This window comes from Ochotona curzoniae, unplaced genomic scaffold (genome assembly GCF_017591425.1).
Source record: "Ochotona curzoniae isolate NIBS_2020 unplaced genomic scaffold, NIBS_Ocur_1.0 scaffold_4701, whole genome shotgun sequence".
NCBI classification, from domain to species: Eukaryota; Metazoa; Chordata; class Mammalia; order Lagomorpha; family Ochotonidae; genus Ochotona; species Ochotona curzoniae.
Genome location: NW_024467122.1, coordinates 54,035,514 through 54,053,712, shown reverse-complemented (window position 1 = coordinate 54,053,712; position 18,199 = coordinate 54,035,514). Strand labels below are relative to the sequence as shown.

Genomic DNA, 18,199 nt, shown 5'->3' with positions numbered 1-18,199 from the left:
AGATGTTTATTTAACTTTTTCCTCCTGTGCAATCTGTGGCCGTGCTGAGGTTATGATCCTTGAGCCACCTGATTAACATGCATTTACATGCCATTCTGTCATTTTCAGGCAATGTGGCAACTCTGAACCATTTAATTTTCATATCAATTCAATATCTTTTGTTTTTGCATGAAGATTGTCTTATATCAGAGTGTATGTATGAGAGCTGTCTTTCTGTGATTGGCTTGTTTCACTGAACATAATGAGTTCTAATTGGGACCATTTTGTTGCAAATGGTGGTATTTCATTCTTTTTAATGGCTGAGTACTAGATGCACCACAATATCCAATCCTCTTTTGATGGACATGTAATTTTTTCCATGTCTTTGCTATATTGTGGATTGAGTTGCTGTCAATATAGGGAAGCAGGTTGCTTTTTCATATATAGATTTCACTTCTTTTGGATATACTTCCAGAGTGGGATTGCTGGGTCATACGACAGATCAATTTTAAGCTGCCTAAGAACTCTCCATACTGATTTCAATAGTGGCTGCATAACTCCGCAATCCCATCAGCAATGGAGTCTAGTACCTTTTCCCCGACATTATTACCAGCAGGTGTTATTAGATCTGTGCGTGCAGGCCATTCTCACATGAATTAAGTGCAATCTCAAAGTGGTTTTTATTTGTATTTCCCTTATTGCTTGGGAACTTAAGCAACTGTTAAGCATGAGTTCATTATATTTCTAATGTTAGCTGAACTAAATATTAAACATAATTCCTCAGGAATTAAGTTAAAACAATAAACCCGACAATACTTTGTAGATACTATATATGTACATGGATTTGGTTCCATCTTCTGAGTGACATTTCTTTTTTACTCTTGGTAGCCAGGAGGAATTATATATACATATACACCCTATTTTCATCCTAGCTTTCCTTTTCCATATTGTTGGAATGCTTCTCCTTTTTAAAAACTGATTCCTGGGCCTGGTAGCATAGCCTAGAGGCTAAGGTCCTCACCTTGCATGTGCAGGGATCCCATACCAGTGCTGGTTTGTATCCTGGATGCTCCACTTCCCATCCAGCTCCCTGCTTGTGTCCTGAGAAAGCAGCAGAGGATGGCCCAAAGCCTTGGGACCCTACACCTGTGTAGGAGACCCAGAAGCTCCTAAGTCCGGGCTTCAGATCATTTCAGCTCTGGCTATTGTGGCCACTTGGGAGTGAACCAGAGGATAGGCGATCTTTCTTTCTGTCTCTCCTTCTCTCTATAAATCTGACTTTCTAACAGAAATAAACAAATCTTTAAAAGAAAAAAAAAAACATTACTTAATTGTCATCTATAGTTCAGTTGAACTTAGAGGTTTTGTCAAATATTGTCCATCATTTCTGTTTTTAGTACCTTTTCCTATCATGATTGAATATCTCCTGCCTCAATTTCTCATTAATGGCCTGAGCTCTAGCACTTTTTGACCTAGTTACACAGTAAACTTCTCAGATACAAGACCTTATTTTTAATTTCTGTTGTAATTTTTCTATTTGCAGTTAGCAGAGGTCTAGATGTGCAAATAACGACCTGAACATAAAAGTCGATTGACAAAATCAAGAAACTTCAACATAATACACTTCACAGAACAGGAATAGATATAAATTGCTTCTGTGATGCCAACTCGTTATTTGTCATCCTCTACAACCAAATGTTTTGTACCTAAGTATGCATTAATTACCTAGACTCTGTAGTTGGGATTACAGTGAAGAATACTGGAAGAGGATTATTCAAAATTTTTGCAGTGAACTTTTTCACATAGTATCTTAAAATGGAAGAATCTAGTCCAGATCTCACTGAAATAATGTACAATGGAAGCAATGTCAGAGAGATGTGCAAAGATCTAACCCCGTTGACCTGCTTTGCTGGCCGAGAGGATGGAGGAGTATGTCAGGTCTTAGGAAATACAAGAGGTACAGACAAGCCAGAAAGCAAATTCTTTAGCGGGTTCAGAAGGAAATGCAATTCGGAGCCTTTTTAGAACTTAGCCCAGGGGAAGACCTGTTGAATTGCTTACAAAACTACAAGAAAACCAGTTGATTTCCTCCCTGCCTCCTTTCTCTTTGTAACTCTGGCTGTGCCTCTGTCCCTGGGACTCTGCTTCCCACTGATTGACTCCTTCTCTGCCATGCATGCAGTTCTCCATGGGTTCTGATAACACTATTCCTCTTTAGTCCGTTATCCTAAAAGGTACCAAAACATCTCTATCCCTTTATAATACTATTCCTCGCTTGCCTTTTACCCTTAAAGATAGCAAAAATCTCTATCCTTTTTAATACTGCCCCCATCTTTACTAACAATCCTCTAATATACATTTTTCATCTAAATAGTCTGGAGTAAATTCTTGTTACACCCAAACTGGGGCAGCATTGCTTCCTTAAAGCATTATGAAAAATTATTCAAAAGTCATATGTACTTGTGAATAGAATTTATAGAAGAGAGAGATGCAAGAGCGTTATGAAAAACCAAAGGATCACTAAAACCAACTTGTTTCTATGCGTTTTTCATTATCACAGGCTTTCAGTAATTTTTTCCTTACTCTGTAACATACCTCTGGCCTTGCATCTCAACTCTCACCACCTGCTTCTGCCATCTATACACAAATAGTTCTTCTTGATGGATATTTGCCTTCTGTGTTTGTAATTCTTATGCTTAGAATTTTCTTTCACCTTTCTGTGTTTAATGTGCAGAAACACAAACATCGCTGAAAACAAGGGGATCAAGCTCTCAAATTAAGTATCACAAAGACCACGTTTATCTAAGCCAATCTACATTCCATGTTCAGCATAGGCAAAGTTGACACAGTCACAAAGAAAAAATTGTGAATAAAATGATGAGCATGTACAAGAAGGGTGTCTTCCTCACCACAACAGAAGTCAAAGTGCTCCATCTAAGCCAGAAGCTGAAATTGTCACACAAGCATATTCTGGCCTCATCCACCTTCCTTCCTCAGACGAGACCTACTTACTCACCACACATACTGATAATAGAACACAAGAATGAGTGATGCCAGTCATCAACTCCAGCTCCCTTACTTCGTAAAGGAGGATATTAAGGACATAAAATGCTGTGGGAGCTAGGTAGCTGGCAGGTGTCATGCCTAAGGACTTGACTCAAGGAGTCAAGTTTCTTGGGACTTTGAAATCTGATTTCATCTTTAGCTGTACTAACTTGGGACTGTTACTTTACTTCTCTCTTTTAAATCTTCACATATGTATCACGAGGGTGATAGCACTACCTACCACAAGGTCATGGCTGTGACAAAGATGCAAGGTAATATTGGTGTGTTTTAAAGAAACTGATGTAATCTCTGTAAACTGCCTTATAAAACATGCCTCGATCAAGAAAGTAGTTAAGGATATTATAACAAAAAGTATGACTATACATTTTCTTACAACAACCTTGAAGATACGAACTTTTATTGCAGTTGGTGAAATTCACAGAATTAATAACCTGACCAATGCCACAGTGTTTTTCCTCATGGGAAAGAGTTAAACCAGATCTCCCTGATTCTAAATCTCAATCTCTTCATAGTTTCCCATATATTATTTTTTTATCACTCTTTGCTATGAAGAGTGATATTGACATTACTACTAATGTTGAAATGTTACCAATATTCATTTTTCCTTGAGTTACTACTGACTTTTCTTTGCCCATTATTTGAAATTTGTTGTTTATACTAGTACACCTGTAACATTTATATCTTTACTCATATAAAGATCCATTGCTGAATCCATAGCATAGAGGATGCATCCTTGAACATGATAGGTATTCAAAAATATTTTATAAAAATGCATGCTTGAATGAATATGGGAATTAATGGATGCATGAGTGAATGAAATTCTCTTTCTCAACAAGTATTAGATAAATGTGCCCAATAGGAATATTTAGTTATATTGTTTTTCTTCCCCTTCATTCAGTTACAACTATGTCTTAATATACCGGAGACTGACCCTTTATTCTGTTACCATTTGATGTCATTTTCCACACTGAGATATTTATCTAAAGCAGTAACATAGCTTTATGCCACTTTCATCACAATCCACCCCAATATAAAAATGTATTGTGCTTCATGTAAATTTATTTATTCCTAATCTTGGTTCGTCTCATGGTAATTTTGAAATTAATGGTTTTTGTGAAGAGGAGCATTAGTGCCTTGGGAGCTGTTCTCAATGCCAATATTGCCAGCCCAAATTTTGTGAAATACAACACACTTGGTTTCTGAGCCTACACTGCTTTAAATTTAATATGGCAAGAAAAATAATTTGTCAAATTAGTCTAAACATTAAATATTAATATTAAATATGAATGCTTTTCCATATGCATTAGCAGGAAACTAGATTAAAAGTGGAGCAGTCATAACTCAAACACATGTCTCTATGGGATGCTAACATCTTAGGTGGTTGCGTAGCTGGCCAGCCATGTCACAATATTATTCCTTGGATTCATTTTCAACTTAGAATAATATGTGTTCCACGTGTCTTTTGTATTGTATAATAAATTGCATTTGGCAAAAAAAAATGTATTGTGCTTGACAGTGCTAGCACTTGTAAATCTCATCTGCCAACGGTGGCATTCTCATCTTACGTAGCAATCTCACTTTGTTTCAAAACTAACTCTTCTCTATTTCTGTTATATCTCAAATTCTCATTATTATCTTTTATATTGAACATAATCATAATGACTCCAATTTACCAAATGGAACTTTCTTCCTATCCCATAACTATTCAAATTAAAATTAATTATTCCCCAAAAAGTCATTAGTGTATTCTATTTCTGGACAGTATTATGAAAAGAAAAGAAAGCTGTCCTAGATCTTTTCTTTCGGGTTTTAAAAATTTAACATAAAGTAGGAAATTAGTAGGAGCCTGTGCTGTGGCCCAGTAGGTTCAGTCCACTAGAAGCACTTCATCAAGATCTAATTGTTCTTGCCCTCAGCAACCCAAGGCGCTAAAAGGGAAGAAGGCTAAGCGGAAGAAGGTGGCCCTGGGTCCCTGCTTTGCTGAAAAAGCTGGAGGCCAAGAAGGTGTTGAACCCACTATTCAAGAAGTGGCCTAAAAACTTTAGCATCTGCCAGAACATGCAGCCCAGGAGGGGTCTCACCTGCTTCATCAAACGGGCACACTATATCCAGCGGCAGCAGCCCATTCTGTGCAAGCAGCTCAACGTGCCCCCAGCCATTAACCAGTTCATCAAGGCCCTGGATCAGCAGATAGCCACGCAGCTGCTTGAGCTGACCCACAATTACTGGCCTGAGAGAAGGCAGCAATTGCTGGCCCAGGCTGAAAAGAAAGCCACTGGAAAGCAGGACATCCCCACCAAATGACTGCCTACCCTGCAGGCAGGTGTCAACACTGTGACCAAACTGATGGAGAACAATATGGCCCAGCTGGTGGTGATTACACATGATGTGGATCCCATCTAGCTAATAGTGTCCCTACCCTACTTGTGCCACAAGAAGGGGGTCGCCTACTGCATCATCAAGGGCAAAACCTTCCTGGGACTGCACTGCACAGGAAGAGCTGCACCACAGTAGCCTTCATGCAGGTGAACTCAAAGGATAAGGGGTTCTGGCCAGACCTTCAGGATCAACTACATAACCAAAATGACGAGATCCACTGTCACTGGGGAGGCAATATCCTGAGCCCCACATCCATGGTCCTTATTACCAAGATGGAGAAGCCAAGTTCTAGGAGTACCACCAAGCTGGGATGAAGGCATGGCTGAGATGCTTGCACATAATAATAACAATAATAATAATAACTGTTAGGCATTTTCGCTATTACTCCGAGACCAGAGCAGTGAGTCACAAAGAAGGTCTTTATTTCAGCGGGTGAGGTGGCTGTAGGGAAGGACTTCATTCCAGTGGGAGAAGCAGCCACAGGGAAATGAGAGAAAGCTGGGCAGAGGAAAATGGCCCCTGGAAGAGAGAGAAGGCAGAAAGCAAAGAGAGAGAACCTAAGAGACAGGTTTCCTGCCATGGTAACAGAAGAGTGCTGTGAGGGAGACCAGTGGGAGAGCAGAGGGCTGAGAGCCAAGAACCTGGAGTGGGGAGAGCCAAGGAACAAGAGCGTGGACAATGAGGACCTAGGGCTTTTATTTGCACAGAGGGAGATGACTGCATATGGAGAAGCAGGAGCAGAGTTGGGAGAGCTCAGAGCCAAAGGCTGGCAGAACTGAGAAAGCACAGGGAATAAAGCAGAGAGCTGGGAGCGCAGAGGACCAAGAGAGAGGGGAACAGAGTGTGCTTTTACAGCATAGGGCAGGGTGGGTACTAAGAGTACAGGTTGATGGGGGATTGGTAGGCGGGACAGTAAGTGGGGGCCAGGTATACCTGGCTTCAAGGCATAGTTGGATAGGGCATAGGGTGGTCAGGGAACAAAACTGGGCATGGAACTAGAGAGCCTGAAACTAAAACTTAAAGGAGCCAAAGCCTAAGGGAAGCAACTATTTAAATGGGAGGCAGGTCTAAACTGGTAGCTGGCTCATCAATCTTTGGGGCTGATGCTTAAGTCACTCCTCAAAATAATAATAAAAAGTCTCTGTAAAATAAAAAAAAGACCCAAATGCTCTGTTTCCAGCTCCCTGTCAGTGCACTAGGGAAAACAAGTGAAGATGGCCCCAAGTACTTGGTTCTTTGTGGCCTACATGGAAGACATGGATGCTGTTTTTGACTACAGGAGGCAGGAAGGGAGCTGCCAGGAGCATCAAGTTTCCCTGTAGTTAATTCATCTAAAATAGCACAGTAGGAGGCAGGAGGGGCGGGGTCACAGAGCCTCTGGAACCATTTCTGCACTGTCCATTGACTTGAATGGCACAGGAGAGGTGGGGCACGCACAGGCGAGAAGCCTCCCAGCTGGTTCCACCTTCCAGTTAACTTGAATGGGTTGTGAACAGGTAGGAGAGGTGGGGTGTGTGGAGGCTGGCTGTGCTGTCAACTGACCTAACAAGCAGGTGCTAGCCATCTATAGCTGCACCCCATCACAATTCCACTTTCTCAGTTCAGAAAGCAAAGGTGCTCAGTACAGCTTTAAAAGTGTATGATAGGTGGCTATTCATGCACATGAAGTTCACATTGTTCAGTATGGGAATGTCGATAATATATTCAAAAAGATGATGAGCTGAAAGGCAGAATATTGTCTTTTTAATAATGGTTATCTCTACTTGTCCAAACTTTCCAGCTTTTTACCAAAGTCAGGGATTACATTTATACCTCTAAATAGCATCATTTAAAAGGAGATGTATTTTGAAACTAGCATACAATTGACTTCTAGGAACATAAATAGCAAGCTCATCTTCTTCAACAACTATTTCTAAGCAAACTATCATTAGTTTATAATTTAACTCAATATCTGTTTTTTGAAGATTTAACAAAATTTCAAACCTGACCCTCGAAGTTTGCATCCATCTGCACATAGCCTAGAGCCCTCTTCAATAACATGAACAAGAACAAGAAGCCTTCATTGACTGAGCTGGACCCAGGCCTATATAGCATTACACAGAACACAAAAGAACAACTGGAAGAAAATTCTGATTAAGGAGCTTAGCTTTGAGAATCCCATAGCTCTTTTGCTGATAATAACCTTGATAAAAAAAATGAAAAAATAATATTATATCACCAGGTCTTCATGGGTTTATTCCCCAAACCATACGAGTCTAGTCTACCTTCTTTTATAATATTAATGTTTTATAATTACTAAATAGGTAATCTGAGATAGACCATAATTTGGGCCATTTGACAGGTTATCCCAACAGCACTGTGAAGGTGCTATATTTTTATCCCATTTATAATGATGAGTTCAGGGTTTCAGTATGATTTAGAGGTACCTTTCACTAAACAAGTGGTGACTACTTGTACATAGCTGTTTACACATCTGCATTTCTCCTTTTGTGATTTCAGTTATTTCCTGTGAGATACAAAGGATGGACGCTGATTTTCAATGCCCTTTGTATATTTAGCAAACTTTAGTTCTTTAACACTTTCTAGGGTCAAATAAGAATGAAGGTTTAAAAAATAAGAGTGAAAATACACTCAAACAGAATCATCTTTTAACTTGGGCAATATTTTTTTTTAAATACACATTTTGGACTGCACATTGTTTTACTTAAGTCTAGGCAACAGTGCCATTTGCATTCTAATCCTGCTTCTGTACTTGCTTTGCTATGAGACAGATGAATCTTATTCTTTGGTGTTTTAATTTCCTCAGTGGTTAAGCAAGGACGATACATCCTGTCTACCTTTCAAAATTTCTGAATGCATTATAAGCAAGACCTTCCCTAGCATTTGGCTTAAAAGACTTCTCTCTGTATCACTTTTATGTTTCCTATTTTAATTTCCCCATTCAACAACTGCGGTTGCAAAAGAAATATAACCAAAGATTTCCTTGGCTGACGTCAAAATGTTGGGTCATGCCTAATTAAATTTTTGGCAAATGACATTCATGATGTTTCATATATCTTCCCATTTCTTCACAGGGAAATCTGACTTAACTAATTATGAGAACATAAATGTTAATACTAAAAAAACAATCAGAGCACTATTTTATTGGACTAAAATTTCCCTGATGACATGAGAACTTAAGATGCAAAAATTCCACTTAGATACCGAAGCATGAGGTATATCACAGTTGACAGTATCATACAAAGACGGAACACTGAAGCTGCAAATGATCTTTAGAAAGAAAGCTGATGGAAAAACTCAGCGTTATAGAGAAGGAAAAGGATAGAAAAACAAAACATTTTAAGCAACCGGAGGTAGTGTACAACATACTGCACTGCGCTAGTGCATTCTATCCCATCACAGTCTGCCACATTCCATTTGAATAAGCTGAAAGCCAAGGAGACAAAATAATTTACTAACAGTCAATGACACAGACATCATTAAACCCAGAATTCTGAAGCAAGGCCACAGTTCAAGAAGAAGCCAAGAACTTGTAAGCCTACCTCAGCGGGAAAACATCAGCAAAACTAATACATTTCCCTTTCGAAAACAATGCATGGTAGACCATTCAACAGAGACAATGGGCAACAACAGAACTGCTTCTGTGCTTCTCTTTGGAGATAATAAACCTCTGTAAATAGAAGAACATTGGGCTTATTCCAATTCACATCACATTAGTGTCATCAAAATTTAAAACAATCATGCAATAAAGAAACACCAATTTTTATGTAATTTTACATTGTTTCAAGTATTTCAAATACGTTATCCTAAACTTCCCATTTTAAGAGATAAACATCACAACCTCATTTTATTGCTGAAGTAATCAGTGCCCAGAAGGATGAACAAAAAATAATAACAGAAAATAACTGTACTGAATTTAAAATGGCTTTAGTGTTAAGTTCTTGATAAGATACTATTAATATACAATAATTACAGCACCTAATTTTCATGGCAATGAATACAAGGCTATGTTAATTAGTATCATATCCAAGTATCATAGGAAGAATTTAGATACAGATGTTAAATAACTTCAGAATCACACAATTCCCAGGGAACGGGTAACAGATTTCAGATCCAAGCAGTCTGACTCCAGTTGCATGGCTCTCATATACTGCTCTATGCTTGATATTACACGGACAACATGTGGGACTAGAAGAATCTAAACCTAAGACTTGAGCCCCCAAGCCAGCATTCTTTCTAGGCATTTGTGTTTCTCAATAATAACTGCACTTCAGAATAATATGGGAAGTATTTGCTTAAGTAGAGTCTCCATGGAAGAGAAGTTAAGTCCTTTTAAAATCATGCATGTATACCAAGGAAAATATCAATGGAGTCATCTATGTTCTAAGCATCAGTTAATCCCAAAAGAGAAGAGGAGAATCTTCTCTCACCTAAGATGAAAAGTTCTCATCTTGATTCATCAGTTGACTTACAGGCAGGCTCTCGGGCATGGTCTGGGCCCTTTGCCACTGGTCCCAGCCTGAGGAAGGCAGCCAGTAATCCCAGACCAGAAAACCTGCAAGGGTTTTGCAGAAACACTTTCAAGCTCTAAAATGAAGTTTTGATCTATAACTCTCTTTTCCCTCTGACAAACATGCACTGAATTTCAAATATGGGAAAAAATACTATAGCAAGCACTTTGGGGGATGCAGATTCCTTGCCCTCAAGGAAAGAGCAATCTATTGGGGGACATATAAACATTAGCAACTAAGTATAATTCACAGGATAGCACAAGGAGCATTTTTGGCTCTGTATCCAAGTTCAGGTTTCAGCTATGTATGAGAAAATTATAGCAGACTCAGATACACTCTGGGGGTCAAATAAAAGCACACAATGGTAAGGGATGGGGCCTTAGAATGTGTTTCACTCTCATAAAAGAATTCAGGCAACCCCATGTGTTTGTAATGTACCCTAGAGAATTAGGTAGATCATTATTACTGTTATTTCTGTTTTATTCTCCAACTACAAGCTTACAGCATCTTCTCTTCAGCAGTTTGTGTCCCTAAGAGCAAAATAAATTCAACATTTTCTTTCTGCAACTTCTCATGAATATTTATGCTGTCTTTATTTATTGTTGGGCAAACTATGACAAAAATAAAAATGCACTACAGCAAAAAACAACATGCATACACCAAAAATATCTAGTCACTGTCAGAATATTTATGTCATCATCATGATCAAATAATGCCACCTTGACAAGCATGTCCCCTATACCGCACCATCCCACAATTCTTTTAACTGCTGACCTTCCTAAATGCTGCTGGCTCCTTGGTTGCTACCTATGGCACCATTAATTTTAAAAATGTTCAGTTGTGCTGTGCTGAAACTAGAAGTGTAAAGTTCAAGAACAACAGAAAAGGGAAACTTTTCTTTCAGAAAAAGTCTCTCAAGGTTTCAATGGTTTTCCCTAAAGGATTTTTCTTTAAGATTTATTTTATTTTTATTGGAAGGTCAGATTTACAGAGAGGAGGAGAGACAGAGAGGAAGAGCTTCCATCCATTGATTCACTCCCCAAATGGCCACAACGGCCGGAGATGCGCTGATACAAAGCCAGGAGCTTAGAGCCTCCTCCGCATCTCCCATGCAGGTACAGGGTCTCAAGGCCTTGGGCTATCCTCAAATGCTTTCCCAGGCCACAAGCAGAGAGCTAGATGGGAAGCAGGGCTGCCTGGATTAGAAGTGTCACCCATATGGAATCGCAACAGGTGCAAGGTGAGGACTTTAGACACTAGGCTACTGTGCCAGGTCCCCCAAAGGGTTTTGTACCCAGAAGCTCAAATAACTACAAGAAACAGAATAAGAACTAAGGTGCTTGGAGAAGGATACCAATGCAGCCTGCCTGTGCTGACCAATCCCACAGCCTAGACAGCCAGGAGCAATCCCTATGGCTGATTCTGCATTTCACACTTGGAAAGCCACAGATCCAATTCCTTTTACAGATGAAGGTACACAATGCCAACTCAGTTAAAATAGCTAAGGTCTCAGAGACAAAGTGGATATCAGTATTTCTATCCCTTCAATATTAATTGAATGATCCTTTCATACTTTCCCTGATTCCTAACAATACAATTAGAGTGAAGGCCAAGTGGGGGCAATTTACTAGAAGTATTTTTGACACTATTTTTTACAAAATTGGCAATACAACATTTTCCTGACATTTGTAAGATACTCCTACAATCACACTCCATTCATGTAATGGAAAAACTATTGCCTATTGAGTCAACAGAATGGAATGGACACTACCAAGAGATACCTACCCTGTGTTCTTTAAGCTCCGGCAGAAAAAAGCGACTTTGGTCACATTCAGAATTTGATTATCATTCAAAATAGTACCCCCTAAAGTTTTCTCTACTTCAAACTTATTCCTAGGAGTGGTGCTGAAATCTAGCTAACACAATGGATTAACTCTTATGTATTGTTCAAAGACAGAAAAATTTCTAAAAGATGATGGTGTATTCCAAATAAGTATCCATTTGATTCAGCAGAAAATAAATACACCTATAAGAAATGATTCAATGACACTGTCATTCATTCATAACTTGGGCCAAAACAAACCCCTTCAGCAGTTATGTGATATGCTGGGCTTTAGAGAACATTAGAGGCTTTACAATGAATGAGCATCACAGCCATAATGCAAACTGTATCTTGACTCCCAATTCAGTGCTACTTGCCCAGTTTTCTTCATATTCTAGGTTCTTCTGTTTCTAAAGGAGATGCTAGTTGACATTCAAGAGTAGCAAACAATTTTCAGCACTTCCTTACTCCTTTTTCTTTAAGACTGTATTCTATTTTTATGGGAAGGCAGATACACAGAGAGGAAGAGGGTCAGAGAAGGACGATTTTCTGTCCGATGGTTCACTCCCCAGGCAGCTACAATGGCTGCAGCTAAGCCTATCTGAAGCCAGGAGCCTCTTCCATGTCTCCCACATGGGTGCAGGGTCCCAGGGCTTTGGGCCATCCTCAACTACTTTCTGAAGGCACAAGCAGGGACCAGTGCCCATATGGGATTCCAGCGCGATCAAGGCGGGATTTTTAGCCACTAGGCTATCATTCCAGGCCCCCTCCACCTTATTCCTTTTTGAAAAAAAAGAAATTCACCCGTAACCTAACAAGATATATAAAAGAATTTTCCCAATATGAAATTCACCAATTGTTCTTGATAACCCTGAACAACATGAGGATGTATACGGAGACAGTATGAAGTATTTTCTCATAAATTTGACTCACCCTTTACATGAGATGGTTAAAGGAAATCCTCTGGGGAGAACAATGAGATGCAGCGGTTAAGCTGGTAGTTGGTCAGGTCTGCATCTCATATCAGTGTGCCTGATTTGACGACCATTTACTCTGAGCATCTGATCTAGCTTCCTGCTACTGAGCCTGGGGATAGTGGATCATGGCCCAAAGTCTTGGGTTCCTGACAGCCATGTGGGAGACATAGACGGGATTCTGATCCCTGAGCTTTTGCCTGGCCTATGTGTGGCTCTTATGGAGTATCTGGGGTGTAAAATAATAGATGGAAATATTCTTTCTGCCTCTCTCCTCTCTTCCCTCTGTTACTGCACTTGTCAAATAAGTACAGAAATGTTTTAAAGATTTAAAAAAAATTTCTGTACTTGGTATGCAATATGGAAATACAAGCTCATTCACACATCCTTTTTTGCATTTAAAAAATGGCTTATATAAATTTGTAAAATGGTTATTAATTACATTATTCCTTTTACCAGTTATGTAGAATATTATGAATTGTAACAATAAATATTTAGAACTGTGTTACACGTTACATCATAAAAACCATAGCAGTATAGTATATTAGAGAGAACTCCAGGTAATTCCCTCTCTTCTGGTAAAATTAAACATACCCCACAGATGTGAAACATTTCCAAAGTTCCTCAGACAAAATCATATCTTGTCTCCACAAAAATGATGCAAAATGTGGAAAAACTGTTGGAATGAAATTTTTCAGAATGCCAGAATCTAACCAAAAACTTGCAGGAATCCAAATGATGTTTACTAAAACAAACAAGTAAATCAGAACACTGACTATTCCTCTGCAAGAAGTTGTACTTGTATCCTCATTTACCCTAGTCCCACTGCCTGCCGCTCAGACATCAGCCTTGGAAATAGTAGTTCACATTCCAGGTATCAACAACTGGGAGGACAGAAGGTAACCCACTAGCAAACTGCATTGGTTTGTCTCATGACTCCTTAGAAGATTTGCTCAGAAGACCAGACTTTTGACCCAAACCCCACCTCACTGGGCATATGTGCAGTACCAACACTGTTATCCCAGGGCATACTGTCACAAGCATTTACAGGAAAATGTTTTACTGTCTACCTTAGATTTGACTTCTTGGATTCACAGAGTCGAGAGGTGAGCTAGGCCTTCTCAGGGCCCCCTTGAGCTCACCCACAGGGTCTGGCCTACCTTTGACACTGAAAATATCCAGAATTCAGTCAAAATTTCTCAAAGCCCTGATTCTAATTTCCATCTTAATTCCAGACTAGCCTCCAAAATGTTTTGGTTAGCTCAGTACTTGTCTCAATTGGTATCCATTTTCTTAGGTATCAGGGACCTAATTAGATCCACATGCTTTCAGGTTCAAGACCAGCATGTGCACTGTTACAGTTTCTATGCAAAATTGTACTGAACTTGCAGGTAATACAGTCAGATGGAAATGAAGAAGAAAGAAAGGAAGGAAGCAAAGAGAAAGAAAGAAAGAAAGAAAGAAAGAAAGAAAGAAAGAAAGAAAGAAAGAAAGAAAGAAAGAAAGAAAGAAAGAAAGAAAGAAAGAAAGAAAGAAAGAAAGGAAGAAAGAAAGAGAGAGAAAGGAAGAAAGGAGGTAGGTAGGGAGGGAGGGAGGGAGAAAAAGAAAAGACGAACAAAAAAACAAAACACTCAAACTACAAAGGAAGAAATAAACCCTTCACTGTAGATCACTTAATTTTACATATGGAAAACCACAAAAAAAAAGCCATGAAAAGTGAATTCAGTGAAGTTGCAGGATACAAAAACGACATACAAAACTCTATTGCATACCTACATATTAACGACCTCTTATAAAAAGGAAATTAGGAAAACGGCCACATTTACAGCAGCATCAAAAAGGAAAGAGGATCATATTACTCCCAAGTTGACACACAGATTCAATGCAGAATTGGGCAAGTTAACACTAAACTACGTATGGAAACTTAAAAGATATCAAGCATTCAAAAATGTCTTGTAAAGGAAAAACCAAGGTTAGAAGATTTACATTTCCTGATTTCAAAATTTACTACAAAGTTACAAAAAAAAAGTATTTTGAAAACCTGGTAAAGGCATGATACACATAGAGACAAATGGACTTGAGTCCCAAAGTAAACTCATGTATCTATAACTATTTTCAATTTTCAATGCCAAGACCATTCAACTGGAAAATTGTCATCTTTTCGTCAAATAATGCTGAAACAAACTGGAAATCCACATGAAAAGCATGAGGTTAGGCTTTTCCAATTCAAGTTATCTACAGGAACAATTTCAAAATGGATTAGATCCTAAATGCAATGAATAAAAGTAAAACAAAATCCCTAGAATAGGCTATAAATTCTGAATTCAAATCATGCAATGGGTTTTTAAATGCCGATATTAAAAACATAAGCAACAAACAAAAAATAACAAATCTGACTTCCTCAGACCTAAACTGTGTGTGTGTGTCCAAGATCACCATGAAAAACATGAAAAGAAAACCCTTAGACTAGGAGAAAATGTGCATGTCATATACACGAAAAGGAACTAGTATTCATAAAACATAAGAAGCTTGCCAACAACATACGCATTAGCAATCCAATTGTAAGACATGAAAATAATTTTAATAGTTATATTTTCAAACAAGACACATAAATAGAAAATAAACAAAAAAGAGGTCAAGATCATTATTTGCTAGAGAAAAGCAAATAAAAAGCATAATAAGAGACTACTTCATGCTCATTTGATTAGATCAAACAAAACACATACGTTCCAAATGAGACAAGATACCAGTCATTAGCAATGATGCAGAGGTATTAAGCTCTTCTTTGGGGGATGGGAATATCAGCTGGTATAACTACTGTGACAGTTACTCAGAATTTTCCAACATAGAGTACGGTATGTCCCAGCAATTCCACTCCTTGATACATAAGTAATGGAATTATTTACAAAATACTTAAACCCAAACAGTTACAGCAACACCACTCGTGATAGCCAGTAATGGAAGCAAACCTAGATAGTCATTAGCTAATAAATTAATTAACAATAAATCGCATATCTTAAGAGTAGACAATTTCTACAGCAATAAAAGACTAAAGTATTGGACCAGGTGCAGTAGCCTAGTGACTAAAGTCCTTGCCTTTCATGCACCAGGATCTTATATGGGTGTCAGTTCTAATCCTGCTTCCCAATCAGGTTCCTGCCTGTGGCCTGGAAAGCAGTCAAGGATGGCCCAAGGCCTTGGGACCCTGCACCCATGTGGGAGATCCAGAAGTAGCTCCTGGCTCCTGGCTTCAGATTAGCTCAGCTCTGGCCATTGCAGCTACTTGGAGAGTGAAGCAACAGATGGAAGATCTTCCTCTGCCTCTCCTTCTCTGTGTAAATCTGACTTTTCAATAAAAATAGAATAAATATTTTAAAAAAAAGACTAAGGTATCGATACTTGACACAACACAGATCAACTTTTGAAATACTACATTAAATAAAGCCAGCAGGCACAAAAGGACATACATGGTGTGGTTACTTTTAAACTAAGTGTCCAGGAAAAGCCAATTTATACTGACACAGATTAGTAGTTTCCAGGGGGTGGAAGAAGGAGGAAACTGCGATTGACTGCCAACAGGTAGGAAGTTTCTTTTGGGAGTGACAAAAATGCTTCAGAATTACATAGTAGTGATGTTTGCACAATATTTTGAATGCATTTTTTAAACCCACTGAATTATATGTGCAACTTAAACACATTTTTTAACTTGTTTGAAAAGCAGAGACATGGAGATAGAAAGATATCTTTGATCCCTTGGTTCAAACCCCAACATGGAGCCAGGCCAAAGCCAGGGGACTGGACGTCTGTCTGAGGCTTCCAGAGGGCGGCAGCAACCCCAGTACTTGAGCTATGATCTGCTCCCTCCCAGAGTGAGCATTAGCACAGAGTGGGGTTCTGGACTGAAGCCAGGACTTGAATCTGGGCACTTCAAGATGGCATGCGGGCACCTTGAGCAGTGTGTTAACTGCCGTACAAAATTCATTTCGTTGAGTTACATATTTCTAAATGATTAAAATGGTGGATTTCATGCAAAAAAAAATCACTTACAGAGGGAGGTTCTAATTTCTGTCTAGCCTATGGTTTACTGTCAGGAAATGTCTTAGGCCAAATCAAAATGGGATAAGAATTAAAACCAAAAATACTTGCTGCTCTAATCGACAACACCTGAAGGAATAAACTGTAGGGGCACAATGTCACATAATAAGAATAGAAGAATCATCCTATGGATGAAACAGAAGTAATTATGAACCAGAGATCCAGGATCTTAGCAAACGGTCAATCCTAGAAGACATCTGCACTCAATTTCATTTTCTCAAGTAGGTGTATGAATTTAAAAGCATCCCCGCCTAGAAAGAGGGGTACCCACGATGAGAGGAGAATATGTATGCATCAAGTGGGCAGTGGCACACAAGTGGCAGAGATCTGAAGGATGAAGAAAGAGCACTGTGCTAAACCGAAAATCCTTTAGCAGCCAGAGAACTAGGAAGGAGTAGATGCAAAGTCAGTCCCGAGCAGTCAGCTGAAGTGTGCTGGGAAGAGGGTGTAAGCTAAAATCAACAAGTCCAAGTTCATTTACATTAGTGAAGGACAATGGGAGAAATACCATGCTCACATCTCAACCAAATAAAATAGAGAAAAAGGGAAAAAGGCAGGAAGTGGAAGGACGAGGAGGAAGGACATAAGCCAGACAAGGAGACAGGAGACAGAGAGGAACGACCAAAATTGTTCTTTTCAATGCAGAGGCTTTTGTGAGAAAGAAAACCATAGAGGTTGGGTTTCTGGAGTGGGAAGGAGTAAGAGAAAAAGCCTGGTTAAGTCTGACTAGTGGGTTAGAACTGACTCGAAGTACATTTAAACAGTGTGATACTTACACATCAATTATCTGTGTTTTATATAGCAACAGGAAACAATTAGATTGCCTGGTGATTTTCAGGAACGCATCAGAACCATCTGGAGGTGGTTGTTAAAAATCTACATCACTGGCTCCACCCCGAGTTTCTCTGGCAGAAGTAAGATGTGGGCAAAGAATGTGTATTTTTACCAAGTTCTCAGGTGTGATCCACAGCTGTGGGCCCACAGAACAACCGGAATTTGAGAGCCAATGATTAGCAATACGGGGGCAAAGCAAGAAATGATTTTAGCCTGTGACTGCAATGCCCATAGAAGGCTAGGTTGAATATCTAAGACACTGCATGTGCCAAGTGTTCACAAAACACCTGACACTTGGACTAGGTACTAGAAAAACAGAACAGTGCTACACCAAGTTTCTCCCTCATAAAGTTGACAATAAACGGATGTTTATTCATTAATATGTAAATCATTGGTAGTATCTATTTGCTATAATTGTACATGTTATTTGTTCTCCTTTGTAACCATGGAAATATGAGATTAGTAAAAATAATTACATATCCAAGAAACAAACTTTGAATATGACAGATTGTGTATCCAAAAACATAGCTTTACAATAC

The 18,199-nt window shown here is 39.0% G+C and overlaps 1 pseudogene; it reads left to right on the top strand.

Moving 5' to 3' along the window:
- Positions 1–1,794: 1,794 nt before the first annotated feature.
- Positions 1,795–5,738, top strand: LOC121148395 (annotated as a pseudogene).
- Positions 5,739–18,199: the final 12,461 nt, after the last annotated feature.